Genomic DNA, 18,689 nt, shown 5'->3' with positions numbered 1-18,689 from the left:
CCACCCATACAGTCCTGCACACATGCTGTCTTCAACACATACAAACAGTGAGTCACTCATTCATGCACCTATGCACTAGTAATACCCCCCACCGAACCATACAGACTCTCAGACACACACACTGATACTCAAAAAAACAATTAATAACCTATATAGACACTCATGTAGCTACTCACCAACCCATGCAGCCACTTATACACCAAGTGAGAGACTGATACAGATATTTACATATTTAAACATTACTCACTAAGCCATGTATTCACTAAGAGACACTTAATCAGTCAGTTATACAATCAATTTTTCAAAAACAAATCATCCATTTAGACACTTATATACCCATTTATTCTTCCAACGACCTTGAGATGTACATAAAACATATGTAATTTTCAGAAAAACACACATTCACTGGATGATGTCATCAGTGATGTCATTTGAGATGTCATCAGTGATGTCATCAGTGATGTCACTGACCATGTCATGAGTGATGTAATATGTGACGTCATCAGCAGTGCATTGCGGGTGCGCGAGTTATAGTTAGCTGAACTAACTATAACGGGGGAATTTCAATGGTTTTGTACGAGTGAAAAGTCCCGCTAACTATAACGCCCCTGAAAGGGGCGTTATATTTAGCTGGAATTAAAGCAACTTTGAAGAAGGCAAAGACCCCTGTGAGTGCTTTCTCGAGACCGTAGAGGAGAAGGGAGTGAGCGCGCATATATATATATATATATATATATATATATATATATATATATTATCTACTGGCGGTCGCCAGTAGATAGTTATAGTTAGGACCTTGTTTCCATAGCAAATCTGAAAATTCTATTTTGAATAACTTTTGCGCCGGTTGACGAATCCTCGCGAATGTTTCAAAATAGATGGGGCACTCCGCTCCTACCCTGAAAGTCTCGGGGTGATTAGTCAAGCGGGGGCCGAGAAAAAAGAGGGGTCCCAAAACGCGTTTTCCCCATGCATTTTTCCATAGGGACCTTTAGTCCAAGGTACAGCCCGAACGGCTGAACAGAATTACTTGAAATTTGGCAGAGAGGTAGTCCTCAGGTCAGGGATGTGCCTTTTGAATATCTGGAGTCAATCTGTTCAGTAGTTCCTGAGAAAATTTCAGTTAAAAGTACATATATATCTATAAGCGCGCACCGTGCGCGCACGGTGACGTGCGCGAGTGCAATTCTGATTGGTTGTTAGATGTCAGTAAACATTCGAATCGGTCGAAATCAGGAAGTGGCGGCCGCCATTTTGTCTGTCGCAGTCTGAGGCAGTGAAAAACAAAGGTGGAGAACGTGAAAAGGGGGCAGGGTGGACAGTTCCTGACCCCCAACCGTTTGTCAGGCGGTCACTGAAGGACCCCCAAGGGTGAAAAAAACATTTATTTTTTTGTCGAAAATGCACGGGGTGCGCGCACGGTGCACGCACGGTGCGTGCACGGCATGCACAACGGTTCGTGGGTGCTTGGTGTGTGAAGCGCACCCTGTGCCAACAGCGCGCGCACGGTGCTCGCATGGTGAAAAACCTGAAAAAAAAAAATATTAATAAATACATAACTTAGCATTTAAAAAAACGTACAAATTCACTTAAAAAACCATAGGTTTCACACACGTTATAGTTAGGAATTAGCATTTAAAAAACCTTGCAAATTCACTTCAAAAACCATAGGTTTCACACATGTTATAGTTAGCTGGACATTTCCCTCGTAAAAAACCAATGAAATTCCCCCGTTATAGTTAGTGGAGGCAACTATAACTCACGCGACCGCAATCCTCTGTTGATGACATCAGATATTACATCACTGATTACATATGTGTCTTTCTGAAAAATAAATATTTTTAATATATGTATAGCTAAAGATTAATGGAAGAAGACATGGGTAAATAGGTGTCTAAATACAGTGATGTAATATCTGACGTCATCAGCAGAGGATTGCGGTCGCGTGAGTTATAGTTGCCTGCACTAACTATAACGGGGGAATTTCATTGGTTTTTTACGAGGGAAATGTCCAGCTAACTATAACATGTGTGAAACCTATGGTTTTTTAAGTGAATATATATATATATATATATATATATATATATATATATATATATATATATATATATATATATATATATATATATATATATATATATATATAGTATATATATATATATGTATGTATATATATATATATGTATATATATATTCACTTAAAAAACCATAGGTTTCACACATGTTATAGTTAGCTGGGCATTTTCCTCATGAAAAACCAATGAAATTCCCCCGTTATAGTTAGTGCAGGCAACTATAACTCACGCGACCGTAATCCGCTGCTGATGACGTCAGATATTACATCACTGTATTTACACATTTATATACCCATGTCTTCTTCCTTTTTTTTTTAGCTATACATATATATATTTTTTTTTTTTCAGAAAGACACATATGTCATCAGTGATGTAATATCTGACGTCATCAGCAGCGGATTACGGTCGCGTGAGTGATAGTTGCCTGCACTAACTATAACGGGGGAATTTCATTGGTTTTTCATGAGGAAAATGCCCAGCTAACTATAACATGTGTGAAACCTATGGTTTTTTAAGTGAATTTGCAAGGTTTTTTAAATGCTAATTCCTAACTATAACGTGTGTGAAACCTATGGTTTTTTCAGTGAATTTGTACGGTTTTTTAAATGCTAAGTTACTTTACGCCGTTCGTGCCGTGCGCGCACGGTGCGCTTTGCACACGGTGCGCGCACGGAGGGCACGCGGTGCGCTTTGCGCACCGCACGCCCACTTCACGCAGTTTGTTCCGTGCGCGCACGGTGAGCACGCGGTGCGCTTTGCGCACTTCGCGCCCACTTTACGCAGTTAGTGCCGTGCACGCACGGTGCACTTTGCGCACCGTGCACGCACGGTGGGCACGCAGTGCGCTACGCACCCCACGCGCCCACGTTACGCTTAATGGGCCATGTACGCACGGTGCACTTCGCGCACCGTCCGCACAAGGAGGACACATGATACGCTTTGTTGTTAAGGGTTTTGGTATAAACTGTTATTATAAAAACAAATCATGCACGCACACTGCGCTGCGCGCAGCGTGTGCACACGGGGGGATTGACATTGCAGTTTTATTTTACAGCGTTTAAACCGTGCGCGCACGGTGCGCGAAACTCGCAGAGTTTTTTTCATTTCTATAGTGCGCGCACGCTTCGCGCACTCGGCGATTTACCGAAAAAAATTTTTTATTGCCCTTGGGGGACCTCCTGGGACCCCTTGACCCCTGCTAGGGGGTCAGGAACTGTCCAGCGGGCCCCCTTTACATGTTTTTCTCCTTTGTGTTTCACCCCCCGCTCAGTGCGAGAGACAAAATGGCGGCCGACACTTCCTGGTTTCGACCGATTCAAATGTTTACTAAGATGTAACAACCAATCAGAAGTGCGCTCGCAGACGGCCGAGTGCGCGCACCCTGCGCGCACGCTGTGCGCGTATAGATATATATATTGATTTAAATGCTATTTTCTCAGAAAATACTGAACAGATTTACACCAAACCTGCAAAAGGCACCAAACGGACCTTATGGCTACCTCTCTGCCAAATTTCACGTAATTCTGTTCAGCCGTTCGGGCTGTAGCTGCGACTAAAGTCCCTATGGAAAAATCCATGGGGAAAACGTGTTTTGGGACCCCCCCTTTTTCTCGGCCCCCGCTTGACGAATCACCCCGAGACTTTCAGGGTAGGAGCGGAGCGGAGCGCCCCATTAGTTTAGAAAATTTCGCGAAGATTCATTAATCGGTGCCAAAGTTATTCAAAATAGAATTTTGAGATTTCCTATGGAAACTCGGTCCTAACTATAACTATCTACTGGCGACCGCCAGTAGATAATATATGTATGTGTATATATATATATATATATATATATATATATATATATACGCTCACTCCCTTCTCCTCTACGGTCTCGAGAAAGCACTCACAGGGGTCTTTGCCTTCTCCAGAGTTGCTTTAATTCGTACAATCCACAGTCAACATGACACGTTTCGGCTTACGCCTTAGTTAAATGTTTAAGTTACGCTCCAAAATGCGGCAAACTTTTAAAATACACGTACAAGGTCTCATGATGCGTTTCTCATTGGAAACCAAAGAAGGACCATTCTAATTCCAAAATCAGGCGCCATATTGGAGTGTATATCAACAAGTCAAATCCCTGTAACTAAAGCAAAGCTTGTATACATTGCTCGGCTACCAAGATTACATAATATGTAATCTCATCTAAATGTGTGCAAATCTCATTATTATTCCATATCAAGAATTAAAATTGAAATGCAATTGATCAAATAAGGAGCAGAGACGAGGACGCCACATAGTCTGAGCAGATGTGGAAAACCTCGAGAAGGAGGACCTGAGGAGATCGGAGAAGCAGAGGCGGTGAGTGTTCTGTCCAGTCTATTGCATGCCGGCAGCCATGCAGAAGCACGGATATAAAAATAATATTGTTTACCACATGCCAGATTCGGAATGTTCAGCAATACAGAGAGAGAAGATACAGTGGCCAATATTTTTAGGAGAGATATACGGGGCGCAAAAATTTATCCAAAGGAAGCACGGGCGGCAAAGCAAGTCAGAATACTCTGAGGACATTTAGATTTGAAATTTCCATTCCAGCAATGCACTTGTTATATGCCATATTAGGTTAGCAGTGCGTGGCTATATTGACGCCATTTGCATTCACGTTATACAACCCGCTGAGTTATCCCCGTAATGTGCAGGCTTCTGTTAGCAAGTGTGACTCCATTTTATGTTTAGTAATTCCTATAAGGCTGCTTAGACTTGGCCCGAGTTAGGCCTCGTTTCTCATATTGCTTGCCTCAGCAGAACACGGTATTTCATTATTATTTTTCTCTGTTGCCTTAGGGCCTTGATAGCGTGTACCCAACTGGCAAGTGTGAGCTCATCCTACTGTGCCTCTTTGTTCATGATCAGCTCAGGCTGGTAGTTTTCCATTATGGGCGTGGCTGAGGGCCTCACGAGAGGAAGGATTATCCAACGCAGACTGTGGGGGGGTCAGTCCCTCGGCAGACATCCTAGGGTGCAGGTCTGACTGGACTCCTCTGCTAAGTATTGGCAATAAACATGTAAGTTTAAATTTCAGGTTGGCTTGTTTGGTATTTTACAAATTCAAAGCTGTAATATTTTGCCTGGAGTGGTAAATGGCTTTTGTTATTTTACAGCTCGGCAAGGACAGCACTGTGTTAGTCCTTTGCTTAAAGACTTTGCTGTAGAAATGGCAAAATACTTTGTCCTTTTGTATCTCGGCGTGGATGGCACTGTGCTAATCCTATGCTTAAAAACTTTGATAGAAAAGCAGACATTTGAGGTGAGCAGATCTAGAGTGTCGCTGGTGTTGAGAGTGCTCTATACAGGAGCTGCTTTCCACCTAATCTTGAGAACTGGGGGCGTGGCCAAGATGGCGGGGTGAGCGGACGCTTCCTCCCGTAGCTCCTCCGGCCCGGCCAAGCTTGAGCCCTTTTCTTACGCTTTTCTCCCCCCGCTGAGGCTCAGCGTGTGAGAGGAGTGCGGCGGAGCACCTGGCGCGCACGTTGTTGTCGCTTTGGTTCGGATCGCCTCGAGGGAAGTCCCCCAAAAGTCCGATCGAGCTCGAGGAGCGACGGAGGGCCTGGGAGGCGGAGCGCATCGGAGTGCTGTCCGGGCGCCTCGGCTGGGCCTGGTGCTGAAAGCTGCGATCTGGAGGAAGTCTGACCCGTCGCTCGACGGAGGGTGAAGGAGCTCTGCGGGCTGGGAACCGGCGGTGCGGAAGACTTAGGACGGGTGCTTTGGCACTCAGACTTGTGTCGGCGACACTTCGCACTGTGTGGGCCCCTGTCCCTTGGCCGAAGTACGGCGGACTCTCTGTTGGGGTCGGACCATCTGGGCCCTTGCGTGTGACAGACTGAAACCGGCGGTGGAACTTATCTGATTGCTGTGCGTTTAGGGGGCCCCGGTGGTGTCGCCGGGCCTGGTCGTTCTGCCCTGCCCCGCCCTGCCGCCATTTTGTCCCCGATGGATCAGTGGTGTTGGCCTTCACCGGAGCCCTTGCTGGTGGATGTATGTGACCGTCACTGCTGCCGGGCTGACTCTCTGAGGGACGTGCTGATGAGGAGCCCCCCACTGTAGCTTCCATTGCTGTCTCGGATGGGCACCCGCGGCTGGCGGTGACCGGACTGAACTGGCATCTTGTCGCCTGTGACGCAGCGATTCTGCTTGCGGGGGGACCCCCACGTCGGGCGCTTGCCAGCGGCTGGGCATCCCTGGGGCGGCTGGACCTGTGCCCACCCGCAGTGTTTGCGATGACTGGAAGAGGCGGCTCGAAGAAGGGGGACCGCACCCTGCCGGACATGCTTGGCAGGGCCCAGCAACTGCGGGACAGAACACAGCCCTCGCCGGGGTCTTCCCGGGCCTCGGCGGATGTGACTGGGGGGGAGCCACCGGTCACGAGGTCCTTTATGGAAGAACTGTTTAGCTCCCTCAAAGAGGACTTCCAGACACTGAAGCGGGAAGTGGCCAGCGAGGTCCGGGAAGTGCGTAGGGAAGTGGAGGGCCTTGGCGAGCGCGTTGAAACAGTGGAGACGGAGGCCCAACGCCGGGATGAGGAGATAGTCCATCTTCAACAGGACGTTCTCCGCCTCCGGGAGCACTGTGTTGAGCTCCAGGCCCACTCTGAGGACCTTGAGAACAGGTCACGGAGGAACAACATTCGAGTGCGTGGTGTGCCGTCCGCAGACGAGGGGTCCGATCTGGGGGTCTACCTGCAGGACCTGTTCCAAGAGATCCTGGGGGAAGCTGCGGACTTCCCTATTCGCATAGATAGGGCACATAGGGTTGGCCGGCAGCGCCAGTCATCGGCACCTCCACCGGATATTTTGGCTTTCCTGCCCGACTTCCCGCTGAAGGAACGCATCATGACTGAGGCCCGCAGGAAACAGCCCCTGACTTTCCGGGAGCGGCCTGTGGCGCTTTATCAGGACCTCTCCGCCATCACGCTGCAGAAACGCAGGTCCTTCAGGATTGCCACTGACTTTTTGCGCGAACACGAGACGCCGTACTCTTGGGGACATCCCTTCCGCCTGATCTTCCGGTGGAATGGGGTGCTACATCAGCTACGCTCCTTGCAGGACATTTGTGGGGTCCTGGGGCTTACGGCGGCGGAGGAGGAAGGGGCTACACCGTCGTGGAGGCCCTCAGAGAGACGGAGCCGGCGGAGGTCGGCGAGGCGACGATCGGCGGCCATCGCAGGGCGTCCTGATTCCCCTACCATCAGGGTGGACATGGCCGACGCATTGAGGGCGGCGGCCAGGGACTCGGCCGGCTCCACCGGCGTGGCCTTGACGGCCTAACACTCACTCCGGGGGGAGATGCCTCTAGCTTCTTTAAATGCTGGGTATGGGGCGGGGGGGTCGGGGGGGAGCGGATGGCGGTGAGTGGCTGAACGTCCACTTCGTTCTTTTTCTACGGACTTGCCCGTTTTGGGGCTTGACTGGGACAATGGGGTGTTTAGGTTTGCATTTGGCTAGTTGCCAGGGTTGTGTTTTGGGTGGGTGTAGGGGTTGTTCTGGGGTTAGGGAGGTTCCGTCCGATGTTGTCCGTGCCCACGCTTGGTTTGTTTTGGCTTGTCCCGCGCGATTGCCCCGCGCGCCCCACCCGCTGATCCCCTGCCCATTGCACGGCGTTCCTGTCCCCGGGAGAAATGTCGGCCCTAAAGGTAGTGACCCTTAATGTTCAGGGTCTGAATAACCCTGTGAAGCGCAGAGCGATCTTATCTTTGCTGGAGGGGACGCAGGCGGACATTTGCCTCTTGCAGGAGACCCACTTATTGTCCCGGGATTGTCATAGGCTGCGCTCTGCTAGGTTCCCTACCCAGTTCTTCTCCTCGGCAGCGAACAAGACGGCGGGGGTAGCCATTCTTCTAGCGAGCTCCTTTAGGGGGGAGGTTTTGTATAAGTGTGCTGAACAGAAGGGGAGGCTTCTTGCGTATCGCATGCGCTTAGGAGGCATAGCGTTTACAGTCGGTTCCGTTTATAGCCCAAATGACCACCAAGAGCGTTTCCTGGACTCCGTGTTAGTGGATGTCACTGCTTCTCCCGACCGCCACGTCATTTTGGGGGGAGACCTTAATATTGTCTTCGATTCTGTGATGGACAGATCGGCGCAGCGCTCCCCGCAGACGGGGGAACTGTCGCAGGCTGTGAAGGCCCGGATTGCGGAAATGGACTTACACGACCTTTGGTGCTCCATGCACCCCACTGATAGGGACTACTCTTACTTTTCACACACACACCGAACCTACTCACGGCTGGACTATCTTCTGGTGAGTGGACCGATGCGCGCTGCCGCCACGGCGGCGGACATTGGGGTCCTGACCCTGTCTGACCATTCACCAGTCGCCGGCGTTTTCAAGTGGCCGGCGGCCTCCCCCTCTAGGGGGGTGTGGCGCCTTCGGGATACCCTTTTACACAAAAAGTCTGTAGTGAAGCGCATTGGGGAGGTCATACAGGATTACCTAACTCACAATAGCAACACCGACACTTCACAAGCGACACAGTGGGCGGCATTGAAGGCAGTCCTCCGGGGGAATTTATTTCCATCTCCTCAGCCGAAAATAGGGAGCGGCAACGGAAAAGGGACGAGCTGACCGTTCAGGTCCGGGAGCTTGAGCAGGTCCACCGCCGCACGGGGGCGCCAAGGGTGTGGCGGCAGTTGAAGGCTGCTAGGAAGCTCCTGTCGGCACTGGATCTTGATAGGGCAGAGTATGCCGCCTTGCGCTTGAAGCATGCCTTCTACACTGGGGGGGACAAATGTGGTAAGCTCCTAGCACACCGGCTCCGGGTCACGCAGCAGCGTAGCGTCGTGATGGAACTGGTGGGTACGGACGGGGTGGTCATCTCCGGGGACGCAGAGGTAGCAGAATCTTTCCGCGGCTTCTACGAGGCGCTGTATGCTGAGGAGCCCTCCTCGCCGCGGGATGCCGAAGGCTATTTGGAGTCAGTGACCCTTCCGGTGCTGGATCCTGCTCAGGCGGACCACCTGGAGCGAGATATCCATGTTGAGGAAGTGATTTCCGCTATCGCGCGGCTGAAACATGGTAAGGCCCCGGGCCCGGACGGGTACACGTCTCTGTTTTACAAGACTTTTTGCACGGCTGTGGCCCCTGTCCTTACTCGGCTATTTAATTCCTTCTCCGAACCGGGAGCCATCCCACCGGATCTCCTGAGGGCGACGGTCTCGGTAATCCCGAAACCTGGGAAGGATCGGGCCTTCTGCGGTTCGTATCGACCCATCTCGCTTTTAAATGTCGACCTCAAGTTGTATACGGGGATTCTAGCATCCAGGCTGGGTCCACGCCTCCCCGGATTGGTGGAGGCGGACCAGGCTGGCTTTGTACCCGGCAGACAGACGGTTGACAATACCAAGCGGGTGACGCATGTTCTGGAGAAGGCCTCGCGGATCCCGGGGGAGCGGATGTTGCTGTCCGTTGATGCGGAGAAGGCCTTCGACAGAGTTCACTGGCCGTATCTCGAGCTGGTTCTCAAGAAATTGGGAATCGGTGATAAGTTCCGCACCATGGTATTCAACTGTTACAAGCATCCTTCAGCGTCGGTGCGGGTCAACGGGTGTAGCTCCGGTGGATTTGCTATCGAACGCGGCACGAGGCAGGGCTGCCCCCTCTCGCCGCTTTTGTTTGCCCTCTACATGGAGCCGTTTGCTCAGAGGATTCGCAACAACCCGGATGCTATTGGGGTCCAGATGGGCCAGTATGTCCACACGGTTAGTCTCTATGCGGTCGATGTCCTGTTGACCTTGGACGACCCTAGGAGGTCGCTGCCTGCTTGCCTCCAGGAACTGGACGCCTTTGCACGTGTGGCCGGCTTCAAAATGAATATGAGCAAGTCGGTGGCGTTAGACGTGTCCCTGGCTGCGGATACCAGGAGGGACCTTCAGCGACTCTTCCCCATGCAGTGGTCCTCGTCCACGGTGCCATACCTGGGGATTCTGCTGGCGCCCACATTGCCGGAGATGGTTACGGCCAATTATACCTCCCTCAGCAGGAAGATCAAGGAGGAGCTTGGCCGCTGGAGCAAGGGCCTACTGTCCTGGCTGGGGCGCATCGCGGCGGTTAAGATGACGGTGTTGCCCCAGATACTGTATCTTTTTCGGGCCCTACCTCTCCAGCCCCCGGTGGGCTGGATACGACAAATGCAGGCTGACATCTCCCGCTTTGTCTGGCAGGGCCGCAAGCCACGGATGAAGAGGGTCCTCTCCACGCTTGCTCCGGAGGCGGGGGGTCTCGGTATTCCGGACCTCCGTAAGTACTTTCAGGCGGCACAGCTGCGATATTTGGTGGAGTGGAGCAGGTGGGAGTCCGACAAACACTGGCTCTTTCAAGACCAGGCAGTGGCGGGCCGCACCTTACAAGAGGTTCCATTCTTGCGCCGCGCGCATTGCCCCCCTAACCTTTAAGCCTCTTTTGTTACGCGGGTCCCCCTGAGGGTGTGGGATGCAGTCTGTGAGGCTCGGTGCCTCACCACCTTCCCTTCGCCGTTCACACCCATAGTGGGCAACCCGGACTTCTCCCCAGGGATAGAGCCGGGAGCTTTTACCCATTGGGTGCATGCGGGCTGCAGGGTGCTCTTCCAGATCTATGGACCAGAGGGCGTGATTCCTTTTCAGCAACTTCGCCAGGAATTCGGCCTGACGGAGCTGGACAGATTGCGCTACATGCAGGTTCGGCATTGGGCCCTCCAGCCCCAGGTGCGTGACACCGCTGCTCGTCAAATTACACCGTATGAGAGGTGGCTGGCTACCCGGACCTCCGACGCTAAGCTAATTACGATCTGTACAAGTACCTACAACCCCCGCCGTTTCACTATTATAACCCGGGGAGGGAGCGCTGGCACAGAGAACTGGGTAGGACGCTCAGCCACAAGGAATGGGACAAAATTGCGTATCGGGCGCGGCACTCTGCATATCATACGGGCCTTACGGAGACCTTTACTAAGGTGTCCACTTATTGGTACTACACCCCGGAGAGACTGTACGAAATGCATAAACACACTGACAAGGGGTGCTGGCGGGGCTGCGGGCAGGAGGGTACCCTCTCACACATTCTTTGGGATTGCCCCGTGCTGACCGCTTACTGGAAGGAAGTTTTGGACGAGGTGGATAAGCACTTTGGGATAGAGCTGCTGCGCTTCCCGGCGTATGTCCTGCTGGGCCTCCCCAATGACCTAATGTACCCACTGAAGTCCCGCAGGGGTAGGCAGATCGTGATTGCGCTGGGGTCTGCGGTCCAGAACATCCTTATCCACTGGCGCACCACCACTGTCCCCTCCATTACGGGTTGGTTGCATAGGCTTTGGCATGTGCTGGGAATGGAGAAGTTGTCGCTTACGGTGGCGGGGGAGAGAGACCAATATGAAGAGCTGTGGCAACCCTTTCTAGCGCTGCTGTCCACCGAATTCCGGGAGCTCACCTGTCCGAGGTATCTTAGGCTTCCTAGGCTGACGCCGCCGGTGATCCCGGCGGACTAGATCACATGTGAGACGGGGTCCTCGGGGGGGGGGGTGCGGGGCTTTTTGGGGCGGATAAATCTGGCGCGGGACCATAGGACGGGGGGTTGGGGTATTGTTTTTTTTCCCTCCTTTCTTTACTGGGGGGATGAGGGATGGGGGGTGGTGGATTGTGCTTTGTTGAGTTGCTGCTGGCTTTCATTGCTCAGATTTGGGGTGTTGGATATGCACGCAGGGATCCCACAGATTGCATTTCTTGCCTTTCATTTACTGTGCTTTTCCTCTGGACCACCGAGCTATCCTTCGCCAACCCTCTTGAGTTGCACCTTTTTCGTTTATTGTATTATATGTACCCTAACCTCCTATCCCCCTCCCCCATGGTTTGTTTTGTTTCAAGAAAAACGTTTTAAACATAAACTTGAGAACTACCCAGAGTTCTCTGCTTCTTTTTTGCATATATATATATATATTACCTACTGGCGGTCGCCAGTAGGTAGTAATAGTTAGGACCTATTTTCCATAGGAAATCCGCAACATTCTATTCCCAATAACTTTGGCGCCGGTGGACGAATCTTCGCGAAATTTTCAAAACTTTTGGCCAGCTCCAGTTCGCTCCTATCCTGAAAGTCTCGGGGTGATTGGTCAAGCAGGAGCTGAGAAAAAAGGGGGGTCCCAAAATGTGTTTTCCCCATGCAATTTTCCATACGAACCTTTAGTCGCAGCTACAGCCCGAACTGCTGAACGGAATTACACCAAATTTGGCAAAAAGGTATCCCTTGGTTCAGAGTCGTGCCTTTTGGTTAAATGGTGTAAATCCGTTCAGTAGTTCCTGAGAAAATCAAAAGTAAAATCACATATATCTCTGGGCTGAGTCCAACCACACATCTCATCGTGAGATCTGATTGGCTGTCACCACTTCATCCAAGAAGTGTTGGCAGCCATCTTGAGACTAATATACATGATAGCACCTCATTCAAAAGCATTGCAGTTAATAGAAGGTTTTAAGACTTTAGTTACATTATAAATCATTTGTTGATGGTACCATACTCATTTTAGGAATTGTGGTGTGTTCTAAGGTGATTTTACCATGTGAAAAAGCCTTCTGCTGGGATATTATGAATCATGTTTGAGAGGAAACTATTTTCTCATGCTTTTCCCACAGAGGTTTGGAAGGTGATCTATAAGCTAAACTGAGAGCATATTTTCTGTAAATCCACATTATCTTTCTCAGTCATGTGAGAATGAAGTCTGACATTCTCAGTAAAACATGGACATCCAACAAGGGCAGAGACTGTCAGTTGATTCCTTTGTGTTCTACTGCAGCTTCCCAGAGTGTTCTAAAGAACAACTATAGCGCTAACAGTCCTACTTATGACAAATGTATTGCACACCTGAAGCCATCTTGATTGAAATAAAGTGGTAACTCTTAAAACATTTAATTTGCAAAGGAACAAAATGAGGGGGTTCATTTTGCCATAGAAAGTATGATTAGTGCTGCAGAAAGAAAAATTAGGGCACATTTTGACTTCTCAAAACCTCTTCTATTTCATTAAAGACTTCTGACATGCAGACTGAAACGTGCACTTTGAATACCAGCAGCAGACTTCCCTGGTGAGCAGTAGCTTTACTACAGTGATCTAATGAGCAACTAGAGTGCTAACATTCAGAATTTATGGCAAATGTGTGACAAATCTGAATGCCTTCTTGATGGAACCAAAGTAAAAAACTGAAAGTATTTCCTACTGAAGAGACTGCAGTAAATGAGGAAATTAGGAAACTTCATAACAAATAACTCTCCCAAGATGACCACCAGAGACAAAAGAGCCCATATGTAGCACAAATATCACCCAGATGTAGCCCAAGTATAGCCCAATTACAGAATGTCCCGGAGTGTTCTTAAGAACAACTAGAGCGCTTACTGTCTTACTTATGACAAAAGTATGGCACACCTGAAGCCATCTTGATTGGATTAAACTGGTAGCACTTAAAACATTTAATTTAAAAAGGAACACAATGAGGGTGTTCATTTTGCCATAGAAAGTATGATTAGTGCTTAAGAAAGAAAATTTAGGGCACATTTTGAGTGACTTCTCAAATCCTCTTCTATTTCATTTAAAAATTCTGACATGCAGACTGAAACATGCACTTTTAATACCAGCAGCAGACTTCTGTGGTGAGCAGTAGCTTTACTACAGTGATCTAATGAGCAATTAGAGTGCTAACATTCAGAATGTATGGCAAATGTGTGACATATCTGAATACCTTCTTGATGGAATCAAAGTAAACAACTGAAAGCATTTCCTACTTAGGAGACTGCAGTAAATGAGGAAATTAGGAAACTTCATAACAAAAAAATCTCCCAAGATGGCCACCAGAGACAAAAGAGCCCAAATGCAGCACAAATATCACCCAGATGTAGCCCACATGCAGCCCAAAGACAGAAGTGTGCAAAACGCTTTTTATTTTTTGTGTTTTTGCAGTTGTATATGGTGCAGACTTGTCTGGAATTGGAGTGCTTTACATGAGCATTGGTTACATCACACAAGAACAAATTGATTTTGGTTGTAGACATGGGGAGATTAAGTGATTTGACCAGAATCACAGAGTGTCGAGCTGAAGCAGAAACTCCAACCTGGTTTCCCAGTTACAAAGTCTGCAGCTCTGGAAATAACACCACATCCTCTCCCCTAAGTGCAACATTTAATCAAGTGGTCAACAGGATAAAAAGACATAAAGATAACAAATAATTTAAAAGTGCTTGATAGCTATTTGAAAACTCATTTTAGTTTTTTAGAGCACTAACTATAATTGGGATGCGAATAAGACGCTCACATATATGTAATTTCTAAAGGAAATGCTCTAGGTATTACAGTTTCGATTACATCAAGATGACGTCAGGCGTTCCACACTTTTGTACTAAATATAGAATGTTAGCAATCTAGTTGGTCATTAGGATACTGTTGAGAGGCAGAGGCCAGGGGCACAGACTCTGAAAATTGAAGGCAGGTAGGAGGGTGCAGAGGCAACAATTTGACCACACTGGGCAGGCAAGAAGGGCAGTGCCAGCACAACAGACTATGGAGGGCAGTGGAAAGGGGGGCAGGGGCATCAAACTAACAATACAGGACTGGCAAGAGAGGCTGTGGCAATATAATAGACCATTGTGGGTAGAAGGAAGAGGCAGTGGTAGTACAACCATACATGCCAACAGACCCGATTCAGCCAGGAAACGTCCAATGTTTTTAAGCTCAAATGGGCTTTATTTGATTTGTCTGTTGTCTACAATCTCCTCTTTGTCAATGTAACTCAAAGGGGAAAATCAATATCCCAGTTTGTTTTTCAAATCTCCCTCTTACCAAGTTCAAAATGTTTGCAAGTATGGTACATTGGATCATGGAAGGCAGGAGGAATTGGGGTAGGGACATGGACCCGGATAACAGGGGACAGGGGACAGGAGGGACATGGAGAGGTGCACCAAACTGACCCTACAGGGCAGGTATCAGGGTTTGCAGCAGCACAATACACCACACAGGGCATGCGGGACGGGAGTGCAGCACAACCATCCATAGCAAGCAATAGGGAGGGGACAGAACCATGCTCATGGACAACAGAGAACAGAGGGGAAGAGGCAATGGTAGCTAGCTGACCATAATGGACAGACAGGAGAGAAAGCTGCAGCATAACAGACCATAAAGGGCTGGAGGGATGGATCAGGGGCATTACAATGGAACAGACATGCCAGGAGGGAGGGAATAGGGGTCTGCACATGGAAACAGAGTGCTGGGGGCAAGGGGGCAGAGCAGGAGCAGCAAGATGACCATGGAGGTCAGGCAGGTTGGGCACTAGAAGCAAGACACACCACGGAGAGCAACAGTGAGACTATGATGGCATACACACAGACCATGGAGGGAAGGTGGGAGGGGGTCAGGGGCAGCTAGCTGACCACACAGGGAAGGTGGGAGGGGCCGTGGAAGCATAGAAGACCATGCATGGCAAGCGGGAGGGTTAGTGGCAGCACAATGGCTATGATGGGCAAGAAGGAGGGTGCAGGGGCATGCACAAAGGACCATGGAGGATAGAAGGGATGGTCAGGACATGAGCACAGACTGGGGAGTTCAGGGGAAGGGGCCTCACAACAGACCATGCGGGGCAGGCAGGAGGAGCAGTTGCAACACAACAGACCAGGGAGGGCATAAGGGTGTGGCAGTAAAATGGACCATGGAGGACAGGAGGAAGGGGATAGGGGCATGGAATGTGGACAGGCAGGGTGGAGGCGGCAGGGACAGGTTACAGTCATCTGACAATGCTAGGCAGGTGGGAGGGGAGTGGCAGCTCAACGGAACACTCAGAGTAGATAGGAGTGGCAGGTCCATGGAACATGGTGGGCAAAAAGGATGTTGCAGGGGCATGCACAAAGACATCGGATGGCAGGGGGAAGGAGAATAGGGGCAGCAAGCTAAGTAGGAGGTCAATGATGGGGTATAGAATTGGGCAATGGAGGGCAGGAGGAGTGGAGTGGTACATCATGCTAAATGGAGGGCAGTGGCAGCACATCAGACTATGCATGGCAGGAGGGAGGAGGCTAGTCCATGGATTCAGACATCAGAGGATAGGGAGGAGGTGGATGGGGCAGCAAGCTAACTCTTCAGAGAAGGCGGGAAGGCCATTGGCAGAACAACGGCCACACAGTGCTGTAATAAGGGAGCAGGGACATGGACTTGGACAATGGATGGCTAGGAGGAGGGAAGGCAGGAGCAGCAAGCTTGGTTGGGGGCAGCACAATGCCAGGCCCTGCTTCAAACCCCCCACCATCCATTGTGATATGCATCTTACTTAACGTTAAAAAAAAACTAGAAATTTGCTGAAAAAAACAAAGATTACAGTGACGGTGTAGTTAGACTCAGATTTCACTCATACACAACCAGTGAAATTCAGCAGTTATAGTTATCTGACCTAACTATAACTTTCGCCCCCGCAATGTACTGCTAATGACCTCAGACATTACATCATTCATGACATGGTCAGTTACATCACTCATGACATCACTCATGTGTACGCTTTTGGTGCACGACTCCGAAAAAATATTGGAAACATTTTTTAAAAAAGAAAATAATATATTACAATATAAACATTAAAAAAGATTTCAGTTTTAATATTTTTTGGTGCAATTTTCAGAAAAATATATAATGTTATTTAATGAAGAAAATATTTATAAATAAACAGTTAAAAAACTATAGAAAATCAGTACAAAAAAATATGTATAATTACTATTACACTTAAAAATTAGCATTTAAAAAACTTTTGAAATTCACTGAAAAAAAACATAGGTTTCAGAGACGTTATAGTTAGAAATTAACATTTAAAAAAAAGCTTTGAAATTCACTGAAAACACCATAGGTTTCAGAGACGTTATAGTTAGAAATTAGCATTTAAAAAACCTTAGAGATTCACAGAAAAAACATAGGTTTCAGGGGTGTTATAGTTAGCTGGACATTTCACTCGTACAAAACCATAGAAATTCCTCCGTTTTAGTTAGTTCTGCTAACTATAACTTGCACGCCCGCAATGCACTGCTGATGATGTCACATATTACATCATTCATGACATGGTCAGTGACATCACTTATGACATCTCAAATGACATCACTGATGACATCATCCACGTGACAATCTGATACACCTCATCATACACTAGTATAACCTCTCATCACTCACTGTAAAATACAGAGTACCATATTTGAAATCATTGACACACCAATACCAGTTACTACGTACCCACTCACTGATTCCTAAGTCTACACACACAACTATCCATTCAACAACAGAATCACTTATACATGCAGTCACTAATTAATAGAACACTATCAAATGCACTTATGCACATATATAGACATTGACACATCAGCAGTCATTTTAGTCGGTTATACAGTCATCCTACTCACTCATGAAAAAAATGTATCACACTTACATTTACTCACTTACACAATCTACACACAACACCTCATTTATTCAAACACATAGAAGTCCATTAGGATGACAGGCGGAAAAGCACCCCGACCGCCATGGTAGCGGGAAACACCGCCTGCCATGACCACGGGAAAACCGTCGGTCCAATTATTATGCTCCGCAGTGGAAATCCAACCACGGCGGTCAGATAGCGGTGGTTAACATTGTGGCGGGCGGTGCTGCCAGCAGCACCACTGCGATGTCCAAACAAGCATGTCCTGCATGTCCCTGCAGTGTGTTGCAGGCACTGCACAGTGCCTGCCACCTGGTACAGGGACATGTAGGGGGTACCATGCACCCACACACACCCCCAACACATTGGGTGTCCGCAATGGACCCCCGGAGACATTCTCCGCATGCCTTTCCATGGTGGTCCACCGCCGCGGAAAGCTGGCTACCGCCTGCTTCATAATCGTGCCGGTGGTGCTTGGCACTGATTTGCCATAATTGTAGCGTTCCAGCTCCGCACGCCAGGCAAGTGGGCAGACTGCAACCGGCAGAAAAGTGGCGGGCGGGAAATCACACCGCTGCGGTCACGACCGCAATGCTAATCGGACTGGCGCTGTTCAGGGCTTTGATGGCGGGCGGATGTCCGCCGCCGGTCCGGCGGTTGCTATCGCCCGCCCGGCGGAGGACATGCACCTTCCATCCTAATGGACCCCCAGTAAATCATAGTTAATATGTTAAAAAATCACCATTAAAATTATACACTAATTCATATAGTTACTGTCACAATCACTGACTCTGACACATACTTATTTATATACACCAACTCTCATATACAATGCCTTTTATTTTTTTACTTTGTTGAAGATGTACAACTAAAACATATATTCGCTCACCAACACACAAATAAATACACTCAGTCACCCAAACAACTGTTTCCACATGCACTCTTTAACCTATACACCTAGTCAATCAACCATTCACACATCTATGCATAGAGTTACACACACCCCATCCAACCACACACAAACTCAGTGTCCCATACAAATACTCACCCAACTAATCAATAACTAATATACACACTCATGTAGTTAGTGACCAACTGATGCAGCATGTTATACAACAACAGAGACAGTGCTGTACACATTCACATAGTTTAGTTACTAATCCATGTATTAAGTGAGACA

This window comes from Triturus cristatus, chromosome 9 (assembly GCF_964204655.1).
Source record: "Triturus cristatus chromosome 9, aTriCri1.1, whole genome shotgun sequence".
Taxonomy (NCBI): domain Eukaryota; kingdom Metazoa; phylum Chordata; class Amphibia; order Caudata; family Salamandridae; genus Triturus; species Triturus cristatus.
This window is presented reverse-complemented; position numbering follows the sequence as displayed.